At 42.7% G+C, this 14,284-nt stretch overlaps 1 protein-coding gene across 1 annotated transcript in view; it reads left to right on the top strand.

Moving 5' to 3' along the window:
- Nucleotides 1-1,674: 1,674 nt before the first annotated feature.
- Nucleotides 1,675-14,284, top strand: part of SAR1B (secretion associated Ras related GTPase 1B) — a 39,573-nt gene continuing 26,963 nt past the window's right edge. Inside the window, exon 1 of the mRNA XM_066616869.1 lies at nt 1,675-1,783. The gene's annotated coding sequence lies outside the window, so the exon portion shown is untranslated. The remainder of the gene's footprint in view (nt 1,784-14,284) is intronic.

Raw genomic sequence — 14,284 nt, 5'->3', positions numbered from 1 at the left:
CAGATAATTGTGTTTTGGATTGCAGACTGAGGGTCCAATCCTATCCAATTTTCCAGTGCTGGTGTAGCTGAGCCAAAGGGGCATGAGCTGCATCCTGTGCTGGGGAGGCAGACCCAGAGGCCTCCTCAAGGTAAGGGAACATTTGTTCCTTTAGCTCGCGGCTGCACTGCAGCTGCACCAATGTGGGAAAGTTGGACAGGATTGGGCCCTGAGTTGTGGTTTTCATTCTCAGCAACCTAGGAGTGTAGTACAGAACCAAGTAAGATGGACCTGGTTCTGAGTGTTTACTGCCCAAGAATGATCTGCCAGTTTGTTCAGCTGCCAACAGGTGATTAAGACTGATTGCTCTTTATTTTAAAAATGAACAGGTTCAAAAGTAATTAAGAACCAGTTTAAATTTCAAGGATATGGTTTTATATGTATAGGGAGCTGCTTTATTCTGAATCAGGGCATTGGTCTATCTAGGACAGTATTATTAACACAGGCTGGCAGATCCCTCCAGGGTTTCAGGAAGGAATTTTTCCCTATCTGAAGAGATAGTATCTGGAACCTTTTAGATGTAAAGCATGTGCTCTACCTACCCACCAAACCAGGGCTCTTCCCAAAATGCATCCTGTTTGGGAATGAGGACTTCTTTCTGAGTCAACATGTATTGATTTAGGCAGCAAAAATGTTCTCTGACTGGGATTGCGGCATATTCACCTTTATTAGTTTTGTCAAATCTTGACTTGCTGTCTTTAGTCATTGGGCTACTATAAACACCTAGTGTGCATACAGCAAAACATCCTGTGCCTATGAAAGAAACAACAACAGATGAATATACCCAAATATGGCTCAAAATACCCAAAACAAAATACTGAAAAAAACCAGAAATGAAATATTTTAATGAACATACCCAACAATGAAATGAATATACCCCAAAATGAAATGAATGCACCCAAAAATGAAACCAGAAATGAAATACTTTAATGCGGTGGTTCTCAAACTTTTTAACCCAGAACCCTCTTTGTAGAATGACAATCTGTTAGGACCCCCTGGAAGTGATGTCATGACTGGAAGTGATATCATCAAGCAGGGAAAATTTTTAACAATCCTAGGGTGCAATCCTACCCACACTTACCCAGGAGTTCGCGGCATTGACTATCATTGTTAAAAGCATATACATTGTAGCCTGCTAAAAGTACAGATCTCCCCAAATGCAGTCCACATACCATGTTGGCATCAAGTCTAACAAACGAAAAATAAAATATTGAAATGATTGAGGACCCACCTGGTTTGTCTCGCAACCCACCTAGTGGTTGCCCACAGTTTGAGAAGCAGTGCTTTAATGAATATGCCCCAAAATGAAACACTTATAGAAAAATGGTCCAGGATGAGCATGAAGGAGCCACCGCGGGTCGGGGCTCCCAGTCCCAAAGGAGACGTGGGGAAGGGAGTGTGGGGTGAGGGTCCAGCCCCCCTGCGTGCACCCGGAGCAGGTGCAGGGGCTGTGCTTCCACGGGGGGGGGGGGGCTTTGGAGCAGCCAGGCCACCTTGGCCGGGAGTGACTCCGAGGAGCCTCAGCCCGCTTCCACCCTCCCCTGTGAAGCCGACGTGGGCAGCCGGGGACCGGCCGGGCAGCAGGGCCCGGAAGGAAGGAAGGAGCTGGAGAGGCGGGAGGGGGCTGAGGGGCGGAGCGGAGAAGGAGAGAGGAGCGGAGCGGAGCGGCCTCCGGGCTCCTGTGTCGGTGCCGGGCAGAGCTGAGGACGGAGAGGCCCGCGTCGCAGGCTCTTCTGGACGGCGGGTGAGTCGGTCGGGGAGGGGGCGCTGCGCCCGCGGTGGAGCCGGGCTGTGAGGGGACGTGGCTGGCAGGCAACGGCGGGGACTGGCTCCTCTCCCCCCCTCCCCGGCCTTTCTTATCTGATCCCCCATATCTTCCAGTGGATCCCGCTGGCTCCAGCCCCTGTCAGCCCTGCCTGTCCTTCCACAGGGTTGGCTGCCCCCTTATCAAGTCCTCTGCCCCACTGATAGCCCCCACCTGCTCCCCTTTTGGCCAAGCACTGTGCCTTTGGTCCCCTTCTGTCCCCAATACTACCCCACATCTATTCCCCCCATCTTTCTTTTCCCTCTTACCCCAAAGACCCTCTGCCTTTTCCTTCTTCCTTTTGCCTGTTGCCCCCCTCCAGTATCATCACAGCTGTCCTAGTGCTTATCTATCTAGCTATCTATCTATCCCTCAGTCTTTCTTAACCTACTTTTTCCCAGCTCTACCTATGTCCGTTTTTTGGTATTTTATTTTTTGAAACATACTTGGATCTTAGAAACAATCGTGAATATTTTGCTCATCGGCACTATTAGACCCTTGCCTAAGTAAAAGTTCTCATTTATAAAGGAAGCTAGAGATGATACACTACTTGCTGGATTGTCTCAGGATGAGTCAGTACTGGGAGGTCGTTAAGAGAGCCCAAAGAATGAAACCAGGTTGGTAATTTGACTGCTGTTGCATGTACATATATCATTATGTGTAATCGCTATTGCAGTTTTAATATGTCAAATGTTTGTCAGGCTTTATTTCTTTCTTACAACAGCTCTGCCAGGTAGGTCACTCCATGGGGCAAGGTGCTCTTAGTTCCCCATCTTTACATGGAAATTATAGTTGCAGAGTTGTCAAAACAACTGTTTTGACACTGTCAAGCATTTGACACATTAATCGTGCTATAGCAATTACTCAGAATGGCATATGTGGATGTGACAGTGGCAAAGGCTAGGAGTCAGATTACCAACCTAGTTTTGTTCTTTGAACTCTCTTAACTACCACTCTGAACTAATTCACCATGGGCATGTCACTTAATTGCTCATTTCCTTTATAAATGAGAGCTTTTATTTCCTTGGTCCAGGTCAAGCCATTCTGCCTCTGGACCAAACTGGCAAGGACAAATCTGTGTGTGCACACCTACACACAAAAACAAAACATGAAGTTTTCAATTACTTAACATGTCAATTGATAATTATTCTTGGTGGTGGAGAATTTGCAGCAGATGTGGGAGGATGGGTCCATGGTAGGAACATCGGAGTTGGCATCCTTCAGTCTCGGAAGACTATGGTGTCACGCTCTGAATGGTGGTTCTGGAACAGAGTGTCCTCTCCAGTGCGCGAAGCCTGGGTAAAGTAGGTATGGAGGATAGGCTGTTACCCATGCAGCAAATCCCCCCTCTCCACGTCGCTGAAATGGTCCAATGGAAAGGCAGAGGCCAATACGGTTGGTTCCAGCGGTGTCGCAGGAGTTGCCAGAACGTGACTGTGTTCAGCCATGAACTGCCTCAGGGACTCCGGCTCTGGATTTTGCCTCGAGGTTGACTCCTGAAGCCTTTTCCATAACTGGATGTAGCCACAAGGCAGTGGAGGTTTGGGATCAGAGTTTTCCTTCTCTCAGATGAGCTGCCTTCCCAGGCTGACAAGCCCCATCTACCCGGTGGCTGTTTAGTCGCCTCTTACGACAAGTACAGCCAAACTGAGGGCCTATTCTTATCCCCAGCTCGCAGGGGAAACAGGTAGGAACATAGGTTATTTGAAAACTAGAAACGGCTGCCTACCTGATGGTGTTGATAGATGTTAGAGATGGATGCAATGATGTATTTTGTAGCCTTTTGGTAGGTGGGGGACAGGCATACTTGGTTTGTATACTGTTTTTTCTTATCCAAGACATGATCAAACTTATCATCAAATAACAAATATACTGGATGTGATGTCTCTTTATTTTAGATAACTCTTTCCTTCCTAATGTTTTCTTTCCTAATGTTTTCTTGTTTTTCTTTCCTAATGAAGGAATGCCCTAAAACTTCTTAGGGTTTCTGACACCAGTAGGGGCTTGTCAAAGCTATAGTTGGACTGCGATCCTAAACATACCTGGAGACAATCCTAATTTTGCTCATGCTTGTTTCTGAGTAAATATGCTTATAATCAGGCTATTAAAATATTCCTCTATTCACCTGTCTGTATTTGATTTTAAAACCTCTTGGAACTGCATGAAGCTGGTATCACAAATGGTTTGATGTCATTAATGCCAAAGTAGATAGAAACCTGGTAGGACAAGATGACTGTCCTACCTTTTTTAGAGGTATGGATACTCATGATCTCTTTATTGTGAAAGTTCCTTCTTAGAATGTTTTAACTATAGTCAGGATTTATGGTGAAAATTTCCCCCTCCTTCCTTTTTCATTGTATGAGATAAATGAAGTAAGAAAGTGGTTGCCATATTGGTGGAAGTGAATATAGAACTTGATGTTGATAGTAATTTCAGGTGCAGGAACAAGTGGATTTGAGCTTATGTATGTGGCATAAAGATTTAAAAAGGATTTAGGCCTGCCTACCTATAGGTAAAATTAGAAGGCAGGTTAAAAGTCATTGTTCACTGATAAGTTTCATATCAGCTTACATACTTTGTGTGGGCAAAGAGGCAGCCATTGTGCTGTGTATGAACATAGCCCTTTCCAGAATACCATAGAAGAAAGGGATTCCTGTGCTAGGATAGTATTGATTATTTTTAGCACGCAGTACATACCAAATCAATATGGAAGACTTTAAGTGGACTCAAGAGTGTGCTAAATGTTATCCTTGCCCTTATTTAAATTTATAAATGTTCTTTTGGAGATTTGTATAAGTGGAGTGAACTAAGAGTTCATACATTCCCATGTAGAAGTTACTTCCTGCTACGTAGTAGTTTCACAGTCTCATACCTATATAAGTTCACAGCAGGTCAGGCATAGAAGTTTTACTTTGATTTTCTAACAGTCAAGAATTTGATGACTTATATCCCTGCAGATAGTTTTGTATTGCTCACTTTTTAAGGAGGGGAGATTCAACATAAGAACAGCCCCACTGGATCAGGCCATAGGCCCATCTAGTCCAACTTCCTGTATCTCACAGCGGCCCACCAAATGCCCCAGGGAGCACACCTGATAACAAGAGACCTGCATCCTGGTGCCCTCCCTTCCATCTGACATAGCCCATTTCTAAAATCAGGAGGTTGCACATTCACATCATGGCTTGTAACCTGTAATGGATTTTTCCTCCAGAAACTTGTCTAACCCCCTTTTAAAGGCATCCAGGCCAGATGCCATCACCACATCCTTTGGGAAGGAGTTCCACAGATCAACCACACGATGAATAAAGAAATATTTTCTTTTGTCTGTCCTAACTCTCTCCTAACACTCTAGTGGATGTCCCCTGGTTCTGGTGTTATGTGAGAGTGTAAAGAGCATCTCTCTATCCACTTTATCCTTCCCATGCATAATTTTGTATGTCTCAATCATGTCCCCCCTCAGGCATCTCTTTTCTAGGCTGAAGAGGCCCAAACGCCGAAGCCTTTCCTCATAAGGAAGGTGCCCCAGCCCAGTAATCATCTTAGTCGCTCTCTTTTGCACCTTTTCCATTTCCACTATGTCTTTTTTGAGATGTGGTGACCAGAAGTGGACACAATACTCCAGGATGTGACCTTACCATAGATTTGTACAACGGCATTATAATATTAGCTGTTTTGTTCTCCCTTTTCTTTTCTAATGATCCCAAACATAGAATTGGCCTTCTTTACTGCTGCTGCACACACTGGGTCAACACTTTCATCAACCTGTCCACCACCACCCCAAGATCTCTCTCCTGATCTGTCACAGACAGCTCAGAACCCATCAGCCTATATGTGAAGTTTTGAATTTTTGCCCCAATGTGCATGACTTTACACTTACTTACTTTACACAATTGAAATGCATCTGCCATTTTGTTGCCCATTCTGCCAGTTTGGAGAGATCCTTCTGGAGCTCCACACAATCACTTCTTTGGTAAATCAAGGTAATCAATTCCTTGGTAAAGATTTAGTAGACCAGCAATGAAAGTTGAAACTTGCCCAAACTAAAGAGAAACAAGGTCATTTGGATTGTATTCAATTAATTTCTTAGTATCTTGACTGTCACTACCACTTCTTATAATGAACACAGAAGTGATGTTGCCTCTCTGCAATGTAGTAGATTTTACTACATTGCAGTCATAGCTTTTAATCTGTTATAGGTAGCAAGTACAGATGGCTCAGATAAGTTGGCAGCTTCGAAGGAGGTGGTACTCCTGCAAATTAGAGAATGCTGCACAATCACTTACACACCTGTTCAGTTTTAGAATTTGTCTTTCAAGGGGAATAACTACACCACAGAACTTTTTATGAAATATGGTAGTTTTTTTATTTTTTAATGTTGATAGAAGTTATTCTGTGTCCAACAAGGGCTTAACAGTCATTTTAGAGCAACTTGCTGGGTTAACTCAACTGGCCTATCTCTGCCAACCAATAACACTTGGATGCTTGGATGCTTGGGGCCCAATCCTATCCAGTTTTCCAGTGTTTACGCAGCCATATCAATGGGGCATGTGCTGCTTCCTGTATGGGGGGGGGGGAGCTGGCAGTCACAGAGGCCTCCTTAAGGTAAAGAAAGTTTGTTCCCGTACCTCAGGACTGCATTGTTGGCTGAATAGGTGCTGGAAGATTGGATAGAACTGGTCACTTAGTAAGGTTATATTTCATCATTGTTGGGGAGTATTTGTCCTGCCAATGTGTTTCTTTTAATTATCTTATAGTTTAGTTTTGCTTCAAGAAACAATTTCAGAAAAAAAGGAACTGACAGAATCCAACTTACATAATCCAAGGACAGCCAGTAGTTGTGTGTAAGAGTTGGGGCAAAGATGATAAATTCACCTTTGGCCATTACTAAAGCCAATCAAGCAATTGCATCATCATTCCCAAGGTGTCCCTAAACCTGATTGCACAAAACTGTTGAGTGGCAGGGGATGGATTGCTCCACAGTTTCCTTGGGACATTTGATATATTTCTTCTGAATCACCCAGCATTGACCAACATTGGACATCACTACTGATCAAGTTTCATTAAGTGCAATCCCTAGAAAACAAACGGATCCCATTAATGTTTTTCAGTGAGACTTAATAGCCTGTTGATTTCAGTATACTGGGAATACGTGCATCTCTCTGAACTGTATAAAACCTCTTTTTGTCTTTTCAACCACATGTAGGTATAGCTGGTAATTGGTTCCTTTCCTCTCTGCTTGAAATAAAGTTCTGCTACCCTTAAAATATTGCATACATTTGTGCCAACAGAAGTTGGTCTGCAATTACCAGAACTGCTTTTGTATCACTTTAGATAGGCTCCTAGTTTTCCTAATTGCATTATAGTAGTGGCTTAGTTATATTTCTTGCAGTGTTGAGTTTTATTCAACACTTTCATGGCAATTTAATGTTTAGAGATTTAAAAACTCTATGGAAGATGCATATGAGCGTGCACCCCCACACACACGCACATGAAGGTCCAGAACAATAATTTTTTTAAAATTTTGTCTTTCATCATTGCTAGCCCAGCAAAAGACTCTCAAAGTTGAACCTACAATATAATACAGGTAAATTGATAAAAATTAGTTTAAATACAACAGATTCACCAAAGAGACTGTTAACCACAGCCGGCTGCAGCTAATCAAAATAGATTGTACATTAGTGAAAGAAAATATCTTCAATAGCTGAAGGCTTTGATCAGTAATGAAAGGAATACTGATCTGCAAATACTAGAAGTGATGAAGTATGAGAGAGGATTCATTTTAAAAGAAACTTAAATTGACATGGAATCCATCTTGTATTGCACCCATGCCTCTGAGCCATCAAGTTTATAAACAGACCTGGAATTCATGATCACACCATCCCAAATAATTGTGGATGACTTTCTGTTAACGTATCAGTTGATTCCCTCCTACCACATACTTTTTGGTGCTTCTCATTCCTGGAAGCTCTTGTAAATGTACGTTGTCTGACAATCAAATGTTCAGTTTCTATGTACCTTTTAGCATATCTAATAATCATTTGTGGGCTGTCATATTTAATTAAGCAGGAATTTTTCTACAGACAAAACGAGAATTAATTACAACTTAATAGTTCTCTGTTACACTTCAGGAAATATAACTGTTGTGAAAATCTTTGTTTCGCCAAAAGTTTTGGGGACTTTGGGAAATGTTGAAGGCAGTAAGCAACTGTGGACACGACACCTGACATGTAGATTCAATCATTCATTGAAGTACACAAACACAGAAATTGATAAGGTTGGAACTTTGAGGAGAGGACTTAGCACTCAAAAATTAGGTTTTAGCCGCAGAATAAACCTCCCCTCCTCTGGTCACTCAAATAAACATCTTATACCTAATCCCTCAGAGATGCTAAGTCAAGATGACTTCATGTCAGTAGAAAGCTCTTCTTCCTTCAGATGACTTCCCTTGTTGACAGCCTCTCTTCTTGTACTCTTGCTGGCAGCCCCTGACTGACTGACCGACACTGAGGGAGCAGCTGCTTTTATAGAGGCTGGACCCCTGCGCACTCCCCTCTAAGAGACCCCAGCCTCTGCACAGAATCCTCGAATCTAAAGGCTGGAAGTTCTCAGTCAGTCTCCTTTCCTGCCTTATCCCTTTCTGGGATGTATATACCCTTTGTCTTATGAGGTGTATTGTGAATTTAACCCCTATATTTGAGGTAAACTTTTTTCCTAACCCTCTGAAATAAAACTTTTTCATAAAAATCAGAGGCTTTAAGGTCTCACTTAAGTCAGGTGAAAGGTTTTAGGGGAAAACCTTTCACTGCTTACTGAGGGAAGTATTTGAGTTTTTTTTTTTTTCAACAACTGCATATGAAAATATGAGTGGAAGACTATTTGGTCTTGGATCTTGTATGGTCCTATTGGTGGCAATTTAGGATCCACTATGATGACCACAGCACAGTTTTTCTAGGGCTTTGCTTTTTTAATAGTACTCAAAGACAGAGACTGATTTGTGAGCCACAAATGGATGCTCACAGAATGGAAGATGTAATAGAGTTGCAGTTTTGAATCGGAATGGAGTATTTTTTTTCATACTGTTCCATGGAATGCTGGAGTTCCACCACAATGGGATTAATAATGGTAGACAAGCTGTCTGTAAGGGAGTGTGCCTGTTGTTATGAATTCTCCCTTACAATGTGCAGCTCTAGGGGGGTGTTGGGGGTGTTCTAAGATGCACTCTTGTGTCACAGAAGGCAGTGGTTATGCACAGATAGAAATGTTCTGGAACTCTACAGAAAACATGCAGAGGTTCTATGGTGCATAGCTAACTGGAAAAGGTTGACAAAAGGTCAGAGAAACGCAAACCTTGTTTGTATAGAGCAGTGATTTTCAACCTTTTTCATCTTGCGGCACACTGACAAGGCACAAAAATGGTCAGGGCACACCACCAGCTTTTTGACAATTGACAAGGCACACTGTGCTGTCAGTGGGGGCTCGTATTTTCCAATGGTCCTATTGATAAATGACCCTCTCCAAAATTCCTGCAGCACACCAGGGGACCATTCGTGGCACACCAGTGTGCCATGGCACAGTGGTTGAAAATGGCTGGTATAGAGTGATTACTATGCTCAAGTAAATGAGACATCATGGTGTGTGTGGAACTTTAGAGATCTATTTATTTATAGTGCCATTGAAATACATGGTGCTTTACAAAGTGTGAGAAGACTGGGCCCCTCCACAGGGAGCTTCACTATCTAATATGTAACCCAGGAGAAGGATGGAAGCAGTTGTAAATTTATTTCAGTTTAGGTGCTTGGATTTAGTCATCTCTTGACTGTGGTTAAAGGCTGGGAGGCTGTAGGTTTGTATGATATCTTCCCCTACCGAGGGCTCCCTTCCTGGTGCATTTCCTATTTGTCCCCTTCCTGCCATAAACACATTTAGAAATTGATGTGTCTATCTACATCAAGTTGTTAATTGGGGTTGTGTCTTGTAAATCAGATTTGAAACCTGCTTAAGTTGCCTTTTGGAATCTGTTGAATTCAGAGCTTGCAAACATTGGCCAACAAAAGTGGTCCAATAAGAAGTACCCGCTTGCCCATTTGGTGACTTTCTGACACAGCATCCCTAGTAGTATTTTCTGAAGGACCAGATACTCATACGGTGTTATAGTTCATCCACTAGCATTTGAGCCTCTTACTTGTTGGGGAAAAGGTGTCACAAAAGGCTTTATGTATATATGACTTGGTTCATTTGGAACTGCTTACTTGTTCCTTGCCTTACAATCATTTGTGGACGCTGACCATATGTATATTACGACCAAGTTATATATATTTTTCCCTCCTTGATGTTTACTGAGGAATAGCATTCTGTTGCATGGAAGTCTTTTGAAAATGTAATTCTGGGCACCGGGTCTCCATGGTGCCTAGAAATTTCATCATGACATGTAGTATTTTTTACAATGGCTATTCACTTTTCACATTATTGTGATAGTAAAATTTGAACAGCAGTACTAGTGTCACTCAACTACTCATCTTCAGCAGTGACTCAGGGCCCAGTCCTGTCCAACTTTCCAGCACCAATGCAACCACAATGAAGCCCTGAGATAACGGAACAAACCTTCCCTTACCTTAAGGAGGCTTCCATGACAGCCTCCCCACCACAGGAAGCAGAGCATGCCCCATTGGCACTGCTGCACCGGCACTGGAAAAATGGATAGGATTGGGCCCTCAGAGTGCTGAATTCAGTGTTTTCGTGACACTTATGATCCCAGGTTATTTTTGGTGAATTTCTTGTTTTGTGCATAGCATGAGCAATGGAGCAAAGTGATGGGCTTGTGTGCTGATTTGAAAAGCCATGTAGGCAGTATATACACAGTCAATGACACTTTATAGTTCCATAGCTGTGTTTTGGTATTAATTTATTACTGTTCTGTAAAAATGAAGCATGTAGCAGCAACTGAAAGACAAGAAAACGTAGAACAATAGTAGAAATGTGTAGCATGCTTGTTTCACATCAGACTCTGTTTGTATGACATAAATGTGCATCAGCTTCTCTATTTATATGAAAAAATTGTATTTTATGCCATTCACTGGTGGCTCATGAGAATTTATTTTCCCTGTCATTACAACTTAAAATCCTAGAAGCTGACAAATCATCTGGCTCCTAAATTTTTGGCTGACTCCTAGTTCCAAAGCAAATTTGTCAAGCTCTGGTTATTTGAATGAAATAAATCTGATGCAAGATCTGCTGAGTCATAGTAGACTTTCATTTGTCAAACTGTTTAGAGGAGTTTGTGGACCTGGAATTACTGAAATTCAAAGTACAGTGGGTTAAAGTACGGTTGATTGTAAGCTCTTCCAGTAGTTCAAGATTTTACTCCTGATTTCATCATACCAAAGCTGGCAGCAATCTCTTAGTTATTTCTCTGTCTTGCCAATCATTTATAAAGAAATAATTGCAAGTACTAAATTATTTTAACAGAATATCTACATAATGGTTTACAATTGTAAGTTTGTGCTTTTGTCTTATGTTTTGGAATAATGTTGTCTATAAAAGCAGGGAAGATGCCATTGGAAAGTTGAGAGGAAAACTGAAGACTATTGGGAAGCTATGATACTTAGGCCCAAATCCTAACCAAGTTTCCAGTACTGGCATAGCTGTACCAATGTGACATCTGCTACATCCTGCAGTTGAGTGGTACTCTCAGAGGCCTTCTCAAAGTAAGGGAATGTTTGTACCCTTACCTCGGAGCTGCATTGCCCTTATGTCAGTACTGGAAAGTGGGATAGGATTATGCCCCACTTTCTTTCTTCTTCTTTCCAAAGTCTTCTTTCCAAAGTCTTTCTTCCTAGGAATTGCAGTGGGGGAGAAAACACAGTAAGGTTGCCTTCTGTGTATGCTTTGTGGCCCCACCAGACAGTAATTTCTTTCCACCTTTTATGCCTGGGTTGCATATTTACTTGGAACTAATTCAAGCTGTAGCAACCCAGTGGCCCTAGCCTTGGCTTAGTTGCTTGTGTGTCTAGACCAGCCATTTTCAACCACTGTGCCATGGCACACTGGTGTGCCGTGAATGGTCTGCAGGTGTGCCATGGAAGTTTAGGGGAGGGTCATTTATTAGTAGGGCCATTGGGGGATGTGAGCCCCCCCATCAATCGCATGGTGTGCCTTCTCAATTATCAAAACCCTGATAGTGTGCCTTGACAATTTAGTACCTTGTCAGTATGCCGTGAGATGAAAAAGGTTGCAAATCACTGGTCTAGATAGGCAATGGTAACCATGTGTAAGAGGCCTGAGAAGCCATTTTAGGCCCTTCATCTGCCTAAATCTCTAGACCCTTTTCCCAATATAAAGCAGAGTATTTTGGCTTAAGACAGCAGTTCCCAAACTTTCCATGGTCACAATGCCTTTCTTTCATGTCGGCCAGCTTCTTCCCAGCTTTCTTGGGTACCACCATATTGGATTGTGCTCAATTCCTGCACAATCCAAGTTGGCAGCACCTGGAGAAGCCAGAAGAAGAGGACATCCCATGGTGCCCCAGTGCGTTCACTGCAGCACGTAGTTTGGGAACCACTGGTTTAAGATAGTTAATTAAAATGCATTCCTCACAATGTAGTTTAAGAGCACCTTTATATCTACAATACTGTCTCTGCACTCTCTAATTTTGGGAGGCAGGGAGAGTGGAACAACCTTGACTACATACATGTACGTACATGTTAACAGTGCAAAGCAATTGTGGGTTTGACAAACTGGTATATAAGATAAAGGTGGTGAATATAACAAACTGGAATATAAGAAAAAGGAGGGGAATGTTGGCACAATATTGTTCAAGACAGTTGCAAGAGAAATGCTTTTGGCTCCTCAGATGGGCTCACCTGTTTCTATGTCACACTTGCACACACCCCCTTTGCCATCTTGGAAATGGTCCTCTCACTACTAGTGTATATGTAAATGAACTACAGCCATAGTTTCTGAGTCAGGCATATAAAAAATGTATCTATTCCTGTGCCCTGAAGGTTGAGGGAAAAGATCAAGGTCTTAGACTGAATGGTAGAGTCTTGATTTGCCTCTGGTTAGCATTCTGAAATGTGGGTTTTTGATATTCTGGAGGAAGAGTTGTTTGTCAGTCCTCCCTGCACAAGCTCTGTTAAGAGATTGACCAATCAGATTGATTGGATTACCTCAAGTTCACAGGATGGGTGGAGGGAAAATGATTTCTCATTTATTTTTCTCAACATGGTTTATAATTTTTTTTATTCATCTCATATTGCTCTTCAGTACTAATTTATACATTGTGGCCAGCATGCAAGGATCTCTCTTCACATTGTTTCATATATAGTGAGAAGTGGACTTTCATTATCAATATTTATATACCACTTTACAGTAGAGAAGTTCACAAAGTGGTTTGTGTTGTCAAATGCGAAAATGGTTCCCATCCCAAAAGGGTTTGTGGTCTTCCTTTTTTACTTGCACAGACATAGTGTGCTATGGAAAATGGAGTGATCCAAAACAACCTTTACATGGCAACTGTAACACGTAAATTGGCACCCAATTGTTTTCCCACCCCCAATTAAAAGTCAAGACTTCTTAAGCCTGTCCCCATAGGAAGGGTGCTCCATTCCCCATATCCATTTTAGTTTGCCATTTTTTCTAGATCTTCTCTAATTCTGCTATATTTTCTGTGAAATTGGATGACCAGAGCTGCATTCAGTATTTCCAAGTGGCAAGTTCACAATGGATTGATTATAATGGTGTTGTAATTATTTCTGTATTGCCAGTTCCCTCACTTATAAGCGTTCAGTTTCCTCTCCTGTTGTGAGCGAAGAGTCCATGACTCGCTGCAGTACAGAAGTGTACTCAGGACTCAAGCTCTGTAGACCTGGATCTTGGTATGTTCCGTCAGCTTCTTGTTGGACCAGACTCTCTTTGCGAGTCTGGAAAACGTGGTAGCTGCTTTATCCTTGGCATCACCTGGCAGGACAAAGTCCCAAACAACACAGTCCTGGAACGAGCTGGAATCCCTAGCATGTGTGCACTGCTGAAACAGAGACACCTGCGTCGGCTCGGTCATGTCGTGAGAATGGATGATGGCCGGATCCCAAAGGATCTCCTCTATGGTGAACTCGTGCATGGAAAGTGCCCTACAGGTAGACCACAGCTGTGATACAAGGACATCTGCAAGAGGGATCTGAAGGCCTTAGGAGTGGACCTCAACAGGTGGGAAACCCTGGCCTCTGAGCGGCCCGCTTGGAGGCAGGCGGTGCAGCATGGCCTTTCCCAGTTTGAAGAGACACTTGGCCAACAGTCTGAGGCAAAGAGGCAAAGAAGGAACGCCCATAGCCAGGGAGACAGACCAGGGACAGACTGCACTTGCTCCCAGTGTGGAAGGGATTGTCACTCCTGAATCGGCCTTTTCAGCCACACTAGATGCTGTTCCAGAACCACCATTCAGAGCGC

Source organism: Tiliqua scincoides, chromosome 2 (genome assembly GCF_035046505.1).
Source record: "Tiliqua scincoides isolate rTilSci1 chromosome 2, rTilSci1.hap2, whole genome shotgun sequence".
Classification (NCBI taxonomy): domain Eukaryota; kingdom Metazoa; phylum Chordata; class Lepidosauria; order Squamata; family Scincidae; genus Tiliqua; species Tiliqua scincoides.
Note: the sequence above shows the minus strand (reverse complement) of the source record. Positions and strands in the feature narration are given on the sequence as shown.